General features: G+C 47.3%; 8 non-coding genes across 8 annotated transcripts; all 8 read right to left on the bottom strand.

Moving 5' to 3' along the window:
- Nucleotides 1-3,537: 3,537 nt before the first annotated feature.
- Nucleotides 3,538-3,728, bottom strand: LOC142674847 (U2 spliceosomal RNA). The gene has a single exon (XR_012851929.1). It is a non-coding gene; the product is annotated as a U2 spliceosomal RNA (small nuclear RNA).
- A 1,234-nt stretch (nt 3,729-4,962) lies between these two features.
- Nucleotides 4,963-5,153, bottom strand: LOC142674846 (U2 spliceosomal RNA). Its single transcript, XR_012851928.1, has one exon. It is a non-coding gene; the product is annotated as a U2 spliceosomal RNA (small nuclear RNA).
- A 1,237-nt stretch (nt 5,154-6,390) lies between these two features.
- LOC142674857 (U2 spliceosomal RNA) lies at nt 6,391-6,581 on the bottom strand. The gene has a single exon (XR_012851938.1). It is a non-coding gene; the product is annotated as a U2 spliceosomal RNA (small nuclear RNA).
- A 1,234-nt stretch (nt 6,582-7,815) lies between these two features.
- LOC142674845 (U2 spliceosomal RNA) lies at nt 7,816-8,006 on the bottom strand. Its single transcript, XR_012851927.1, has one exon. It is a non-coding gene; the product is annotated as a U2 spliceosomal RNA (small nuclear RNA).
- Nucleotides 8,007-9,252: 1,246 nt separating this feature from the next.
- Nucleotides 9,253-9,443, bottom strand: LOC142674824 (U2 spliceosomal RNA). The gene has a single exon (XR_012851908.1). It is a non-coding gene; the product is annotated as a U2 spliceosomal RNA (small nuclear RNA).
- Nucleotides 9,444-10,673: 1,230 nt separating this feature from the next.
- On the bottom strand, nt 10,674-10,864 carry LOC142674823 (U2 spliceosomal RNA). Its single transcript, XR_012851907.1, has one exon. It is a non-coding gene; the product is annotated as a U2 spliceosomal RNA (small nuclear RNA).
- Nucleotides 10,865-12,094: 1,230 nt separating this feature from the next.
- Nucleotides 12,095-12,285, bottom strand: LOC142674812 (U2 spliceosomal RNA). Its single transcript, XR_012851897.1, has one exon. It is a non-coding gene; the product is annotated as a U2 spliceosomal RNA (small nuclear RNA).
- A 1,234-nt stretch (nt 12,286-13,519) lies between these two features.
- On the bottom strand, nt 13,520-13,710 carry LOC142674844 (U2 spliceosomal RNA). The gene has a single exon (XR_012851926.1). It is a non-coding gene; the product is annotated as a U2 spliceosomal RNA (small nuclear RNA).
- Between the last annotated feature and the right edge of the window lie 925 nt (nt 13,711-14,635).

The raw sequence follows: 14,635 nt of genomic DNA, 5'->3' as shown, positions 1-14,635 counted from the left end.
AAAAATGATATTTTTTCCAATAAGATGTCATTTTTGATCAAAATGTCTTATTTTCACAGGGAACAACATACCCCATTTTGTTGCCCAATTTGTCCTTAGTGCGGCAATACCCCATTTGTGGTGATAAACTGCCGTTTGGGCCCATGGGAGGGCTCAGAAGGAAAGGAGCGATATGTGTTTGTTGGAGTCCAGATTTTGCTGGATTGGTTTTCGGGTGCCATGTCGCATTTGCAGAGCCCCAGAGGTATCAAAGCAATGGAAACCCACCAAAAGTGACCCTATTTTGGAAACTACACCCCTCAAGGAATTCATTTATGGTTTTTGTTATCATTTTGACCACACAGTTTTTTCACAGCACCTATTTGAATTGGGCTGTGAAATGAAAAAAATGATATTTTTTCCAATAAGATGTCATTTTTGATCAAAATTTCTTATTTTCACAGGGAACAACATACCCCATTTTGTTGCCCAATTTGTCCTTAGTGTGGCAATACCCCATTTGTGGTGATAAACTGCTGTTTGGGCCCATGGGAGGGCTCAGAAGAAAAGGACCACCATTTGGCCTACTGGAGCTTTTCTGGTGCTAAGTCATGTATGCAGAAGCCCCTGAGGTACCAGTACAGTTGAAACCCCCGAGAAGTGACCCCATTTTAAAAACTACACCCCTTAAGACATTCATCTAGAGGTGTAGTGAGCATTTTGACCCCACAGGTACTGTGTAAAAGATAATGCGCAGCAGATGGTGCAGAGTGAGATTTGCAATTTAATATATATATATGCCATTTCAGTGTCCAATATATTGTGCCCAGCATGCGCCACCGGAGATATACACCCCTTAAATTGTAATGTGGGTTCTCCTGGGTACGGCAATACCCTACATGTGGCTGTTATCAGCTGCCTGGGCATACGGCAGGGCTCAGAAGGGAAAGATGAGGGGGGTAAGCTGTGCGGAGTGCATCAGGGTAAATTAAAAATCAAGGGATGTATGATACATTTTAAAACAATCTTTTATACAGAGCCCTGGTTTTTCGGGACACGTGTCACATTGGTATATTGTGTTCTTCCTTATCCCCCTCTTATAGCAGACTCTGCACCTCTTTTGACTCTTTCCCTTTCCACCGGTTTGCGGAACTTCTCCTGGAAAGTGTTGCCCTGGTACGATGCTGCGTGTGGCCCCGCTTCCAGAAGTACTGGGTGCCACCCCTTCCTGGTCCCTAAAGATTAGATCTTGAAATTCCAGGAAAGTTCCCCTGTGGCCTGCACATCGACGTAGCACGTACGCATTGTACAAAGCCATCTGTATGATGTGCCCGGCCAGCTTCTTATACCACACCGCATGGCGCTGTAGGGCTTCAGGACTTGATTTGACAAGTCCATCCCTCCCATGTACCTATTGTAGTCCAGGATGCAGTCTGGTTTGGGGGTGGCCTTTCCTTCATATATCCTAAATTTGTAGGTATACCCTGATGCACTCTCGCACAGCTTATACATCTTCACGCCATACCTTGCCCTCTTACTTGGCAGGTACTGGCGGAATTGAACCCTCCCTTTAAAATGTACCAGGGACTCATCAATAGAAAAACAATTCTCGGGGGTGTATGCTTGGGAAAACCGGGCACTGAAACGGTCTAATAGGGGTCTCCGTTTATACAAACGGTCAAAACTGGGGTAATCTCGGGGTGGGCACGGCTCATTATCAGTATAATGTAAGAAGCGAAGTATTGCCTCATTTATTTATTTTTTTAGGTTCCAGTTCATTTCTGAAGTTGCTTTGAGGGGCCCATATATTAGAAACCCCTATCAAACACCCCATTTTAGAAACTAGACCCCTCAAAGTATTCACAACAGCATTTAGAAAGTTTATGAACCCTTTAGGTGTTTCACAGAAATTTAGAGCAAAGTAGAGGTGACATTTACTCTTTTTATACCATTTTTTTTATAACACAAAAGGATTTATCAGAGAAACGCAACTTAATACGTATTGCCCAGATTCTGCAGTTTAGAGAAATATCCCACATGTGGCCCTCGGGCGGTAATGGACTGAAGCACCGGCCTCCGAAGCAAAGGAGCACCTAGCGGATTTTGAGCCCTCTTTTTTATTAGGCACCATGTCCGGTTTGAAGAGGTCTTGTGGTGCCAAAACATTGGAAACCCCCCAAAAGTGACCCCAATTTGGAAACTAGACCCCTTGAGGAATCCATTGTAGTTTTCTTGGGGTGCATGCGGCTTTTTGATCAGTTTTTATTCCATTTTTAGGTGGCGTGGTGACTAATAAACAGCAATTCTACTATTGTTTTTGTATACTTTTTTTTTTACAGCGTGCACCATGCGCTATAAATGACATATTCACTTTATTCTGCGGGGCGATACGATCACGTCGATACCAGATGTTTATAGTTTTTTTTTATGTCTTATGGCGTTTGCACAATAAAATACGTTTTGTAAACAATCATTCACTTTTTGTGTTACCTTATTCTAAGAGCCATAACGTTTTTATTTTTCAATCAATAAAGCCGTGCGAGGACTTATTTTTTGCGTAACGAACTGTAGTTTCAATCAATACCATTTTTCGGTACATGCGACTTTTTGATCTCTTTTTATTCCATTTTTTGGGAGGTGAAGTGACCAAACAATTGTGATTGTGGTACGGTTTATTAATATTTTTTTTTACGGCATTCACCGTGCGGGATAAATAACAAAATAATTTTGTAGTTCAGGCCGTTACGGACGCGGCGATACCAATTATGTATAGTTTATTTGTTTGTTTATATATTTTTATTAATAATAAAGGAGTGATAAGGGAAAAAGTGGGACTTTTACTTTTATTACTTTTAAAACTTTTATTTTCTTATTTTTACACATCTTTTTTTAACTTTTTTTTTACTTTATTACTTTGTCCCACTAGGGGACTTGAGGGCAGGAGGCCCTGATCGCTATTCTAATACACTGCACTACATGCGTAGTGCAGTGTATTAGAACTGTCAGCTACTCACTGACAGCAAGCATAGTGGGTCCTGACGTTGTCAGGACCCACTAGGCTTCCGTCTATGGCATAGCCGGACGCCATTGTTTGGTGTCCGGTTGCCATAGTCACCATCGCCGGCCGCTATCGTGTAGCAGGCCGGCGATGGCGGATTAACCCCTAAGAAGCCGCGATCGCTATTGAACGCGGCTTCTGAGGGGTTAATCGGCGGGGGAGCTCCGCGATCGGTCCCGGCACATTGAGCAGTGATAGTCTGCTGTCGGAAACAGCAGCTATCACAGCTCATGAACGCGCCCCGCGCGAACGGCGCCGTGTTTACTCCATGACCTACTATTAGGTCACTGAGCGCGAACGCTACAGTTAGCATGACCTAATAGTAGGTCATGGAGCGTTAAGGGGTTAATTGCATTTAATCAATTAGCTCATTATCACTCATGCATTGTCCAACAGGTGTTGAAATAATGGGATTAAAAGGGGAGATCCCTTCAGAAAGATAGAAACAATGGCAAACACAAAAAACACTTTTGGAATCTGATTTTAGTCAACACATAAGGAAAGGGTGCACCGGTCCTGGAAATACTGCAATACCAGGTCAATGCGTGGAGTGGACAGAGCAAGCTCTATTTCCATCTCCCTGTTCTAAGAATCCATTTAATATATGGTCCCCAGATAGGGGACGTATCAGATATTAAACTGATAAGAACAGATACTACACTTGATCTTAGCCAAAAGGCCGAGAAGCGATAACCCGAACGGGCCGCGCGTTGCCCGAGCCTGCCCGATACTGCTGTTCAGCCCTTGCAGCGATTCAGCCTACTTCTAGGCAATTCCATGGGGCCCTGCAGGCTCACACACTCACAGCTACACGGGAGGTGAATAAAGGCCGGAGAGGAAGCCAGACAGGATTTGCTTCTTTTGCTTGCACCACAATGCAGTGCTGAAAGAGGAGGAATCTACATAAAAACGCCTTCCTGGCAACGCCCAAATGCCCTGCTGCCATGCAGATAAACACTGGCAGCGGCAGCAAGTGCATGCCCACAGCCACCCCTTGTTCCTTCACACCTTGTATCAGCTGTAATCCAGTCCAGTCCAGTGCTGCCTGCTGAGCAGCACTGACCAACACTGCCTGGGCCCAGGCTTTTATCTCTGAGGCCCCATTATGATGTCAGAAAGCTGGCTCTGGCTCCTCAAGGCTCCACTATGACACGTGCAAAGTTCCGTCTGAACTTTATATAAGACGGTGCGGCTCAGTCAGTCACTCAGTGTTGCCTGAGAGGGCAACACTGCAACAGCCGGCCGCCAGGCTGTCTTTTTTTGCACAGCTAGTTGCCTCCAGGAGGCCACAAGAGGGAGACAAGGGACTGCAAAATGGAAAATAAGCATCCACCAACTTTACAGACAACTTCTCCTTGCTCCTACAACCTCCATCCTTGCACAGTTTGTTATTCTTCTAGGTTACATAGTAACAAATCCAAATTGCTGCTCTCTTTGTAGGCCAGCAAGGCTTTGTTGCAACTGCAATTCTTACTCCTTCTTGAAATGTAGGGACGACAGTACATTCCATCACATCCATCTAGTGTACACAGGTAGGTTCATTGTGGCGGGCGGGCGGGCGGCTTTAATGGCTGTTTGCTGTTCCCCTACTCCGCTCCACTATTTGACTGTGGTGCTGCATCAATCAGTGGCTGGCTCAGGTGCAGCTCTTTAACTTACCTAAAAGGGAGGGCGGAGAGAAGACAAGGAAGGTGAATGAGCTGTTCCAATGTGAAATGCCGGAAACACAGACACACAGACGACACAAAACAAGAGGTGGCAATGTATTCATTAATTGCATTTAATCAATTAGCTCATTATCACTCATGCATTGTCCAACAGGTGTTGAAATAATGGGATTAAAAGGGGAGATCCCTTCAGAAAGACAGAAACAATGGCAAACACAAAAAACACTTTTGGAATCTGATTTTAGTCAACACATAAGGAAAGGGTGCACCGGTCCTGGAAATACTGCAATACCAGGTCAATGCGTGGAGTGGACAGAGCAAGCTCTATTTCCATCTCCCTGTTCTAAGAATCCATTTAATATATGGTCCCCAGATAGGGGACGTATCAGATATTAAACTGATAAGAACAGATACTACACTTGATCTTAGCCAAAAGGCCGAGAAGCGATAACCCGAACGGGCCGCGCGTTGCCCGAGCCTGCCCGATACTGCTGTTCAGCCCTTGCAGCGATTCAGCCTACTTCTAGGCAATTCCATGGGGCCCTGCAGGCTCACACACTCACAGCTACACGGGAGGTGAATAAAGGCCGGAGAGGAAGCAAGACAGGATTTGCTTCTTTTGCTTGCACCACAATGCAGTGCTGAAAGAGGAGGAATCTACATAAAAACGCCTTCCTGGCAACGCCCAAATGCCCTGCTGCCATGCAGATAAACACTGGCAGCGGCAGCAAGTGCATGCCCACAGCCACCCCTTGTTCCTTCACACCTTGTATCAGCTGTAATCCAGTCCAGTCCAGTGCTGCCTGCTGAGCAGCACTGACCAACACTGCCTGGGCCCAGGCTTTTATCTCTGAGGCCCCATTATGATGTCAGAAAGCTGGCTCTGGCTCCTCAGGGCTCCACTATGACACGTGCAAAGTTCCGTCTGAACTTTATATAAGACGGTGCGGCTCAGTCAGTCACTCAGTGTTGCCTGAGAGGGCAACACTGCAACAGCCGGCCGCCAGGCTGTCTTTTTTTGCACAGCTAGTTGCCTCCAGGAGGCCACAAGAGGGAGACAAGGGACTGCAAAATGGAAAATAAGCATCCACCAACTTTACAGACAACTTCTCCTTGCTCCTACAACCTCCATCCTTGCACAGTTTGTTATTCTTCTAGGTAACATAGTAACAAATCCAAATTGCTGCTCTCTTTGTAGGCAAGCAAGGCTTTGTTGCAACTGCAATTCTTACTCCTTCTTGAAATGTAGGGACGACAGTAAATTCCATCACATCCATCTAGTGTACACAGGTAGGTCCATTGTGGCGGGCGGGCGGGCGGGCGGCTTTAATGGCTGTTTGCTGTTCCCCTACTCCACTCCAGTATTTGACTGTGGTGCTGCATCAATCAGTGGCTGGCTCAGGTGCAGCTCTTTAACTTACCTAAAAGGGAGGGCGGAGAGAAGACAAGGAAGGTGAATGAGCTGTTCCAATGTGAAATGCCGGAAACACAGACACACAGACGACACAAAACAAGAGGTGGCAATGTATTCATTAATTGCATTTAATCAATTAGCTCATTATCACTCATGCATTGTCCAACAGGTGTTGAAATAATGGATTAAAAGGGGAGATCCCTTCAGAAAGACAGAAACAATGGCAAACACAAAAAACACTTTTGGAATCTGATTTTAGTCAACACATAAGGAAAGGGTGCACCGGTCCTGGAAATACTGCAATACCAGGTCAATGCGTGGAGTGGACAGAGCAAGCTCTATTTCCATCTCCCTGTTCTAAAAATCCATTTAATATATGGTCCCCAGATAGGGGACGTATCAGATATTAAACTGATAAGAACAGATACTACACTTGATCTTAGCCAAAAGGCCGAGAAGCGATAACCCGAACGGGCCGCGCGTTGCCCGAGCCTGCCCGATACTGCTGTTCAGCCCTTGCAGCGAATCAGCCTACTTCTAGGCAATTCCATGGGGCCCTGCAGGCTCACACACTCACAGCTACACGGGAGGTGAATAAAGGCCGGAGAGGAAGCCAGACAGGATTTGCTTCTTTTGCTTGCACCACAATGCAGTGCTGAAAGAGGAGGAATCTACATAAAAACGCCTTCCTGGCAACGCCCAAATGCCCTGCTGCCATGCAGATAAACACTGGCAGCGGCAGCAAGTGCATGCCCACAGCCACCCCTTGTTCCTTCACACCTTGTATCAGCTGTAATCCAGTCCAGTCCAGTGCTGCCTGCTGAGCAGCACTGACCAACACTGCCTGGGCCCAGGCTTTTATCTCTGAGGCCCCATTATGATGTCAGAAAGCTGGCTCTGGCTCCTCAAGGCTCCACTATGACACGTGCAAAGTTCCGACTGAACTTTATATAAGATGGTGCGGCTCAGTCAGTCACTCAGTGTTGCCTGAGAGGGCAACACTGCAACAGCCGGCCGCCAGGCTGTCTTTTTTTGCACAGCTAGTTGCCTCCAGGAGGCCACAAGAGGGAGACAAGGGACTGCAAAATGGAAAATAAGCATCCACCAACTTTACAGACAACTTCTCCTTGCTCCTACAACCTCCATCCTTGCACAGTTTGAAATTCTTCTAGGTAACATAGTAACAAATCCAAATTGCTGCTCTCTTTGTAGGCCAGCAAGGCTTTGTTGCAAATGCAATTCTTACTCCTTCTTGAAATGTAGGGACGACAGTACATTCCATCACATCCATCTAGTGTACACAGGTAGGTTCATTGTGGCGGGCGGGCGGGCGGCTTTAATGGCTGTTTGCTGTTCCCCTACTCCACTCCACTATTTGACTGTGGTGCTGCATCAATCAGTGGCTGGCTCAGGTGCAGCTCTTTAACTTACCTAAAAGGGAGGGCGGAGAGAAGACAAGGAAGGTGAATGAGCTGTTCCAATGTGAAATGCCGGAAACACAGACACACAGACGACACAAAACAAGAGGTGGCAATGTATTCATTAATTGCATTTAATCAATTAGCTCATTATCACTCATGCATTGTCCAACAGGTGTTGAAATAATGGGATTAAAAGGGGAGATCCCTTCAGAAAGACAGAAACAATGGCAAACACAAAAAACACTTTTGGAATCTGATTTTAGTCAACACATAAGGAAAGGGTGCACCGGTCCTGGAAATACTGCAATACCAGGTCAATGCGTGGAGTGGACAGAGCAAGCTCTATTTCCATCTCCCTGTTCTAAGAATCCATTTAATATATGGTCCCCAGATAGGGGACGTATCAGATATTAAACTGATAAGAACAGATACTACACTTGATCTTAGCCAAAAGGCCGAGAAGCGATAACCCGAACGGGCCGCGCGTTGCCCGAGCCTGCCCGATACTGCTGTTCAGCCCTTGCAGCGATTCAGCCTACTTCTAGGCAATTCCATGGGGCCCTGCAGGCTCACACACTCACAGCTACACGGGAGGTGAATAAAGGCCGGAGAGGAAGCCAGACAGGATTTGCTTCTTTTGCTTGCACCACCATGCAGTGCTGAAAGAGGAGGAATCTACATAAAAACGCCTTCCTGGCAACGCCCAAATGCCCTGCTGCCATGCAGATAAACACTGGCAGCGGCAGCAAGTGCATGCCCACAGCCACCCCTTGTTCCTTCACACCTTGTATCAGCTGTAATCCAGTCCAGTCCAGTGCTGCCTGCTGAGCAGCACTGACCAACACTGCCTGGGCCCAGACTTTTATCTCTGAGGCCCCATTATGATGTCAGAAAGCTGGCTCTGGCTCCTCAGGGCTCCACTATGACACGTGCAAAGTTCCGTCTGAACTTTATATAAGACGGTGCGGCTCAGTCAGTCACTCAGTGTTGCCTGAGAGGGCAACACTGCAACAGCCGGCCGCCAGGCTGTCTTTTTTTGCACAGCTAGTTGCCTCCAGGAGGCCACAAGAGGGAGACAAGGGACTGCAAAATGGAAAATAAGCATCCACCAACTTTACAGACAACTTCTCCTTGCTCCTACAACCTCCATCCTTGCACAGTTTGTTATTCTTCTAGGTAACATAGTAACAAATCCAAATTGCTGCTCTCTTTGTAGGCAAGCAAGGCTTTGTTGCAACTGCAATTCTTACTCCTTCTTGAAATGTAGGGACGACAGTACATGCCATCACATCCATCTAGTGTACACAGGTAGGTCCATTGTGGCGGGCGGGCGGGCGGGCGGGCGGGCGGCTTTAATGGCTGTTTGCTGTTCCCCTACTCCACTCCACTATTTGACTGTGGTGCTGCATCAATCAGTGGCTGGCTCAGGTGCAGCTCTTTAACTTACCTAAAAGGGAGGGCGGACAGTAGACAAGGAAGGTGAATGAGCTGTTCCAATGTGAAATGCCGGAAACACAGACACACAGATGACACAAAACAAGAGGTGGCAATGTATTCAATAATTGCATTTAATCAATTAGCTCATTATCACTCATGCATTGTCCAACAGGTGTTGAAATAATGGGATTAAAAGGGGAGATCCCTTCAGAAAGACAGAAACAATGGCAAACACAAAAAACACTTTTGGAATCTGATTTTAGTCAACACATAAGGAAAGGGTGCACCAGTCCTGGAAATACTGCAATACCAGGTCAATGCGTGGAGTGGACAGAGCAAGCTCTATTTCCATCTCCCTGTTCTAAAAATCCATTTAATATATGGTCCCCAGATAGGGGACGTATCAGATATTAAACTGATAAGAACAGATACTACACTTGATCTTAGCCAAAAGGCCGAGAAGCGATAACCCGAACGGGACGCGCGTTGCCCGAGCCTGCCCGATACTGCTGTTCAGCCCTTGCAGCGATTCAGACTAATTCTAGGCAATTCCATGGGGCCCTGCAGGCTCACACACTCACAGTTACACGGGAGGTGAATAAAGGCCGGAGAGGAAGACAGACAGGATTTGCTTCTTTTGCTTGCACCACAATGCAGTGCTGAAAGAGGAGGAATCTACATAAAAACGCCTTCCTGGCAACGCCCAAATGCCCTGCTGCCATGCAGATAAACACTGGCAGCGGCAGCAAGTGCATGCCCACAGCCACCCCTTGTTCCTTCACACCTTGTATCAGCTGTAATCCAGTCCAGTCCAGTGCTGCCTGCTGAGCAGCACTGACCAACACTGCCTGGGCCCAGGCTTTTATCTCTGAGGCCCCATTATGATGTCAGAAAGCTGGCTCTGGCTCCTCAGGGCTCCACTATGACACGTGCAAAGTTCCGTCTGAACTTTATATAAGACGGTGCGGCTCAGTCAGTCACTCAGTGTTGCCTGAGAGGGCAACACTGCAACAGCCGGCCGCCAGGCTGTCTTTTTTTGCACAGCTAGTTGCCTCCAGGAGGCCACAAGAGGGAGACAAGGGACTGCAAAATGGAAAATAAGCATCCACCAACTTTACAGACAACTTCTCCTTGCTCCTACAACCTCCATCCTTGCACAGTTTGTTATTCTTCTAGGTAACATAGTAACAAATCCAAATTGCTGCTCTCTTTGTAGGCAAGCAAGGCTTTGTTGCAACTGCAATTCTTACTCCTTCTTGAAATGTAGGGACGACAGTACATTCCATCACATCCATCTAGTGTACACAGGTAGGTCCATTGTGGCGGGCGGGCGGCTTTAATGGCTGTTTGCTGTTCCCCTACTCCACTCCACTATTTGACTGTGGTGCTGCATCAATCAGTGGCTGGCTCAGGTGCAGCTCTTTAACTTACCTAAAAGGGAGGGCGGAGAGAAGACAAGGAAGGTGAATGAGCTGTTCCAATGTGAAATGCCGGAAACACAGACACACAGACGACACAAAACAAGAGGTGGCAATGTATTCATTAATTGCATTTAATCAATTAGCTCATTATCACTCATGCATTGTCCAACAGGTGTTGAAATAATGGGATTAAAAGGGGAGATCCCTTCAGAAAGACAGAAACAATGGCAAACACAAAAAACACTTTTGGAATCTGATTTTAGTCAACACATAAGGAAAGGGTGCACCAGTCCTGGAAATACTGCAATACCAGGTCAATGCGTGGAGTGGACAGAGCAAGCTCTATTTCCATCTCCCTGTTCTAAAAATCCATTTAATATATGGTCCCCAGATAGGGGACGTATCAGATATTAAACTGATAAGAACAGATACTACACTTGATCTTAGCCAAAAGGCCGAGAAGCGATAACCCGAACGGGCCGCGCGTTGCCCGAGCCTGCCCGATACTGCTGTTCAGCCCTTGCAGCGATTCAGACTAATTCTAGGCAATTCCATGGGGCCCTGCAGGCTCACACACTCACAGTTACACGGGAGGTGAATAAAGGCCGGAGAGGAAGCCAGACAGGATTTGCTTCTTTTGCTTGCACCACAATGCAGTGCTGAAAGAGGAGGAATCTACATAAAAACGCCTTCCTGGCAACGCCCAAATGCCCTGCTGCCATGCAGATAAACACTGGCAGCGGCAGCAAGTGCATGCCCACAGCCACCCCTTGTTCCTTCACACCTTGTATCAGCTGTAATCCAGTCCAGTCCAGTGCTGCCTGCTGAGCAGCACTGACCAACACTGCCTGGGCCCAGGCTTTTATCTCTGAGGCCCCATTATGATGTCAGAAAGCTGGCTCTGGCTCCTCAGGGCTCCACTATGACACGTGCAAAGTTCCGTCTGAACTTTATATAAGACGGTGCGGCTCAGTCAGTCACTCAGTGTTGCCTGAGAGGGCAACACTGCAACAGCCGGCCGCCAGGCTGTCTTTTTTTGCACAGCTAGTTGCCTCCAGGAGGCCACAAGAGGGAGACAAGGGACTGCAAAATGGAAAATAAGCATCCACCAACTTTACAGACAACTTCTCCTTGCTCCTACAACCTCCATCCTTGCACAGTTTGTTATTCTTCTAGGTAACATAGTAACAAATCCAAATTGCTGCTCTCTTTGTAGGCAAGCAAGGCTTTGTTGCAACTGCAATTCTTACTCCTTCTTGAAATGTAGGGACGACAGTACATTCCATCACATCCATCTAGTGTACACAGGTAGGTCCATTGTGGCGGGCGGGCGGCTTTAATGGCTGTTTGCTGTTCCCCTACTCCACTCCACTATTTGACTGTGGTGCTGCATCAATCAGTGGCTGGCTCAGGTGCAGCTCTTTAACTTACCTAAAAGGGAGGGCGGAGAGAAGACAAGGAAGGTGAATGAGCTGTTCCAATGTGAAATGCCGGAAACACAGACACACAGACGACACAAAACAAGAGGTGGCAATGTATTCATTAATTGCATTTAATCAATTACCTCATTATCACTCATGCATTGTCCAACAGGTGTTGAAATAATGGGATTAAAAGGGGAGATCCCTTCAGAAAGACAGAAACAATGGCAAACACAAGAAACACTTTTGGTATCTGATTTTAGTCAACACATAAGGAAAGGGTGCACCGGTCCTGGAAATACTGCAATACCAGGTCAATGCGTGGAGTGGACAGAGCAAGCTCTATTTCCATCTCCCTGTTCTAAAAATCCATTTAATATATGGTCCCCAGATAGGGGACGTATCAGATATTAAACTGATAAGAACAGATACTACACTTGATCTTAGCCAAAAGGCCAAGAAGCGATAACCCGAACGGGCCGCGCGTTGCCCGAGCCTGCCCGATACTGCTGTTCAGCCCTTGCAGCGATTCAGCCTACTTCTAGGCAATTCCATGGGGCCCTGCAGGCTCACACACTCACAGCTACACGGGAGGTGAATAAAGGCCGGAGAGGAAGCCAGACAGGATTTGCTTCTTTTGCTTGCACCACAATGCAGTGCTGAAAGAGGAGGAATCTACATAAAAACGCCTTCCTGGCAACGCCCAAATGCCCTGCTGCCATGCAGATAAACACTGGCAGCGGCAGCAAGTGCATGCCCACAGCCACCCCTTGTTCCTTCACACCTTGTATCAGCTGTAATCCAGTCCAGTCCAGTGCTGCCTGCTGAGCAGCACTGACCAACACTGCCTGGGCCCAGGCTTTTATCTCTGAGGCCCCATTATGATGTCAGAAAGCTGGCTCTGGCTCCTCAGGGCTCCACTATGACACGTGCAAAGTTCCGTCTGAACTTTATATAAGACGGTGCGGCTCAGTCAGTCACTCAGTGTTGCCTGAGAGGGCAACACTGCAACAGCCGGCCGCCAGGCTGTCTTTTTTTGCACAGCTAGTTGCCTCCAGGAGGCCACAAGAGGGAGACAAGGGACTGCAAAATGGAAAATAAGCATCCACCAACTTTACAGACAACTTCTCCTTGCTCCTACAACCTCCATCCTTGCACAGTTTGTTATTCTTCTAGGTAACATAGTAACAAATCCAAATTGCTGCTCTCTTTGTAGGCAAGCAAGGCTTTGTTGCAACTGCAATTCTTACTCCTTCTTGAAATGTAGGGACGACAGTACATTCCATCACATCCATCTAGTGTACACAGGTAGGTCCATTGTTGCGGGCGGGCGGGCGGCTTTAATGGCTGTTTGCTGTTCCCCTACTCCACTCCACTATTTGACTGTGGTGCTGCATCAATCAGTGGCTGGCTCAGGTGCAGCTCTTTAACTTACCTAAAAGGGAGGGCGGAGAGAAGACAAGGAAGGTGAATGAGCTGTTCCAATGTGAAATGCCGGAAACACAGACACACAGACGACACAAAACAAGAGGTGGCAATGTATTCATTAATTGCATTTAATCAATTAGCTCATTATCACTCATGCATTGTCCAACAGGTGTTGAAATAATGGGATTAAAAGGGGAGATCCCTTCAGAAAGACAGAAACAATGGCAAACACAAAAAACACTTTTGGAATCTGATTTTAGTCAACACATAAGGAAAGGGTGCACCGGTCCTGGAAATACTGCAATACCAGGTCAATGCGTGGAGTGGACAGAGCAAGCTCTATTTCCATCTCCCTGTTCTAAAAATCCATTTAATATATGGTCCCCAGATAGGGGACGTATCAGATATTAAACTGATAAGAACAGATACTACACTTGATCTTAGCCAAAAGGCCGAGAAGCGATAACCCGAACGGGCCGCGCGTTGCCCGAGCCTGCCCGATACTGCTGTTCAGCCCTTGCAGCGATTCAGCCTACTTCTAGGCAATTCCATGGGGCCCTGCAGGCTCACACACTCACAGCTACACGGGAGGTGAATAAAGGCCGGAGAGGAAGCCAGACAGGATTTGCTTCTTTTGCTTGCACCACAATGCAGTGCTGAAAGAGGAGGAATCTACATAAAAACGCCTTCCTGGCAACGCCCAAATGCCCTGCTGCCATGCAGATAAACACTGGCAGCGGCAGCAAGTGCATGCCCACAGCCACCCCTTGTTCCTTCACACCTTGTATCAGCTGTAATCCAGTCCAGTCCAGTGCTGCCTGCTGAGCAGCACTGACCAACACTGCCTGGGCCCAGGCTTTTATCTCTGAGGCCCCATTATGATGTCAGAAAGCTGGCTCTGGCTCCTCAGGGCTCCACTATGACACGTGCAAAGTTCCGTCTGAACTTTATATAAGACGGTGCGGCTCAGTCAGTCACTCAGTGTTGCCTGAGAGGGCAACACTGCAACAGCCGGCCGCCAGGCTGTCTTTTTTTGCACAGCTAGTTGCCTCCAGGAGGCCACAAGAGGGAGACAAGGGACTGCAAAATGGAAAATAAGCATCCACCAACTTTACAGACAACTTCTCCTTGCTCCTACAACCTCCATCCTTGCACAGTTTGTTATTCTTCTAGGTAACATAGTAACAAATCCAAATTGCTGCTCTCTTTGTAGGCAAGCAAGGCTTTGTTGCAACTGCAATTCTTACTCCTTCTTGAAATGTAGGGACGACAGTACATTCCATCACATCCATCTAGTGTACACAGGTAGGTCCATTGTTGCGGGCGGGCGGCTTTAATGGCTGTTTGCTGTTCCCCTACTCCACTCCACTATTTGACTGTGGTGCTGCA

The sequence above is a fragment of the Rhinoderma darwinii genome (genome assembly GCF_050947455.1).
Source record: "Rhinoderma darwinii isolate aRhiDar2 chromosome 2 unlocalized genomic scaffold, aRhiDar2.hap1 SUPER_2_unloc_21, whole genome shotgun sequence".
Taxonomy (NCBI): Eukaryota; Metazoa; Chordata; class Amphibia; order Anura; family Rhinodermatidae; genus Rhinoderma; species Rhinoderma darwinii.
The sequence above is the reverse complement of the archived record's forward strand: the minus strand, read 5'-3'. Positions and strand labels throughout refer to the sequence as shown.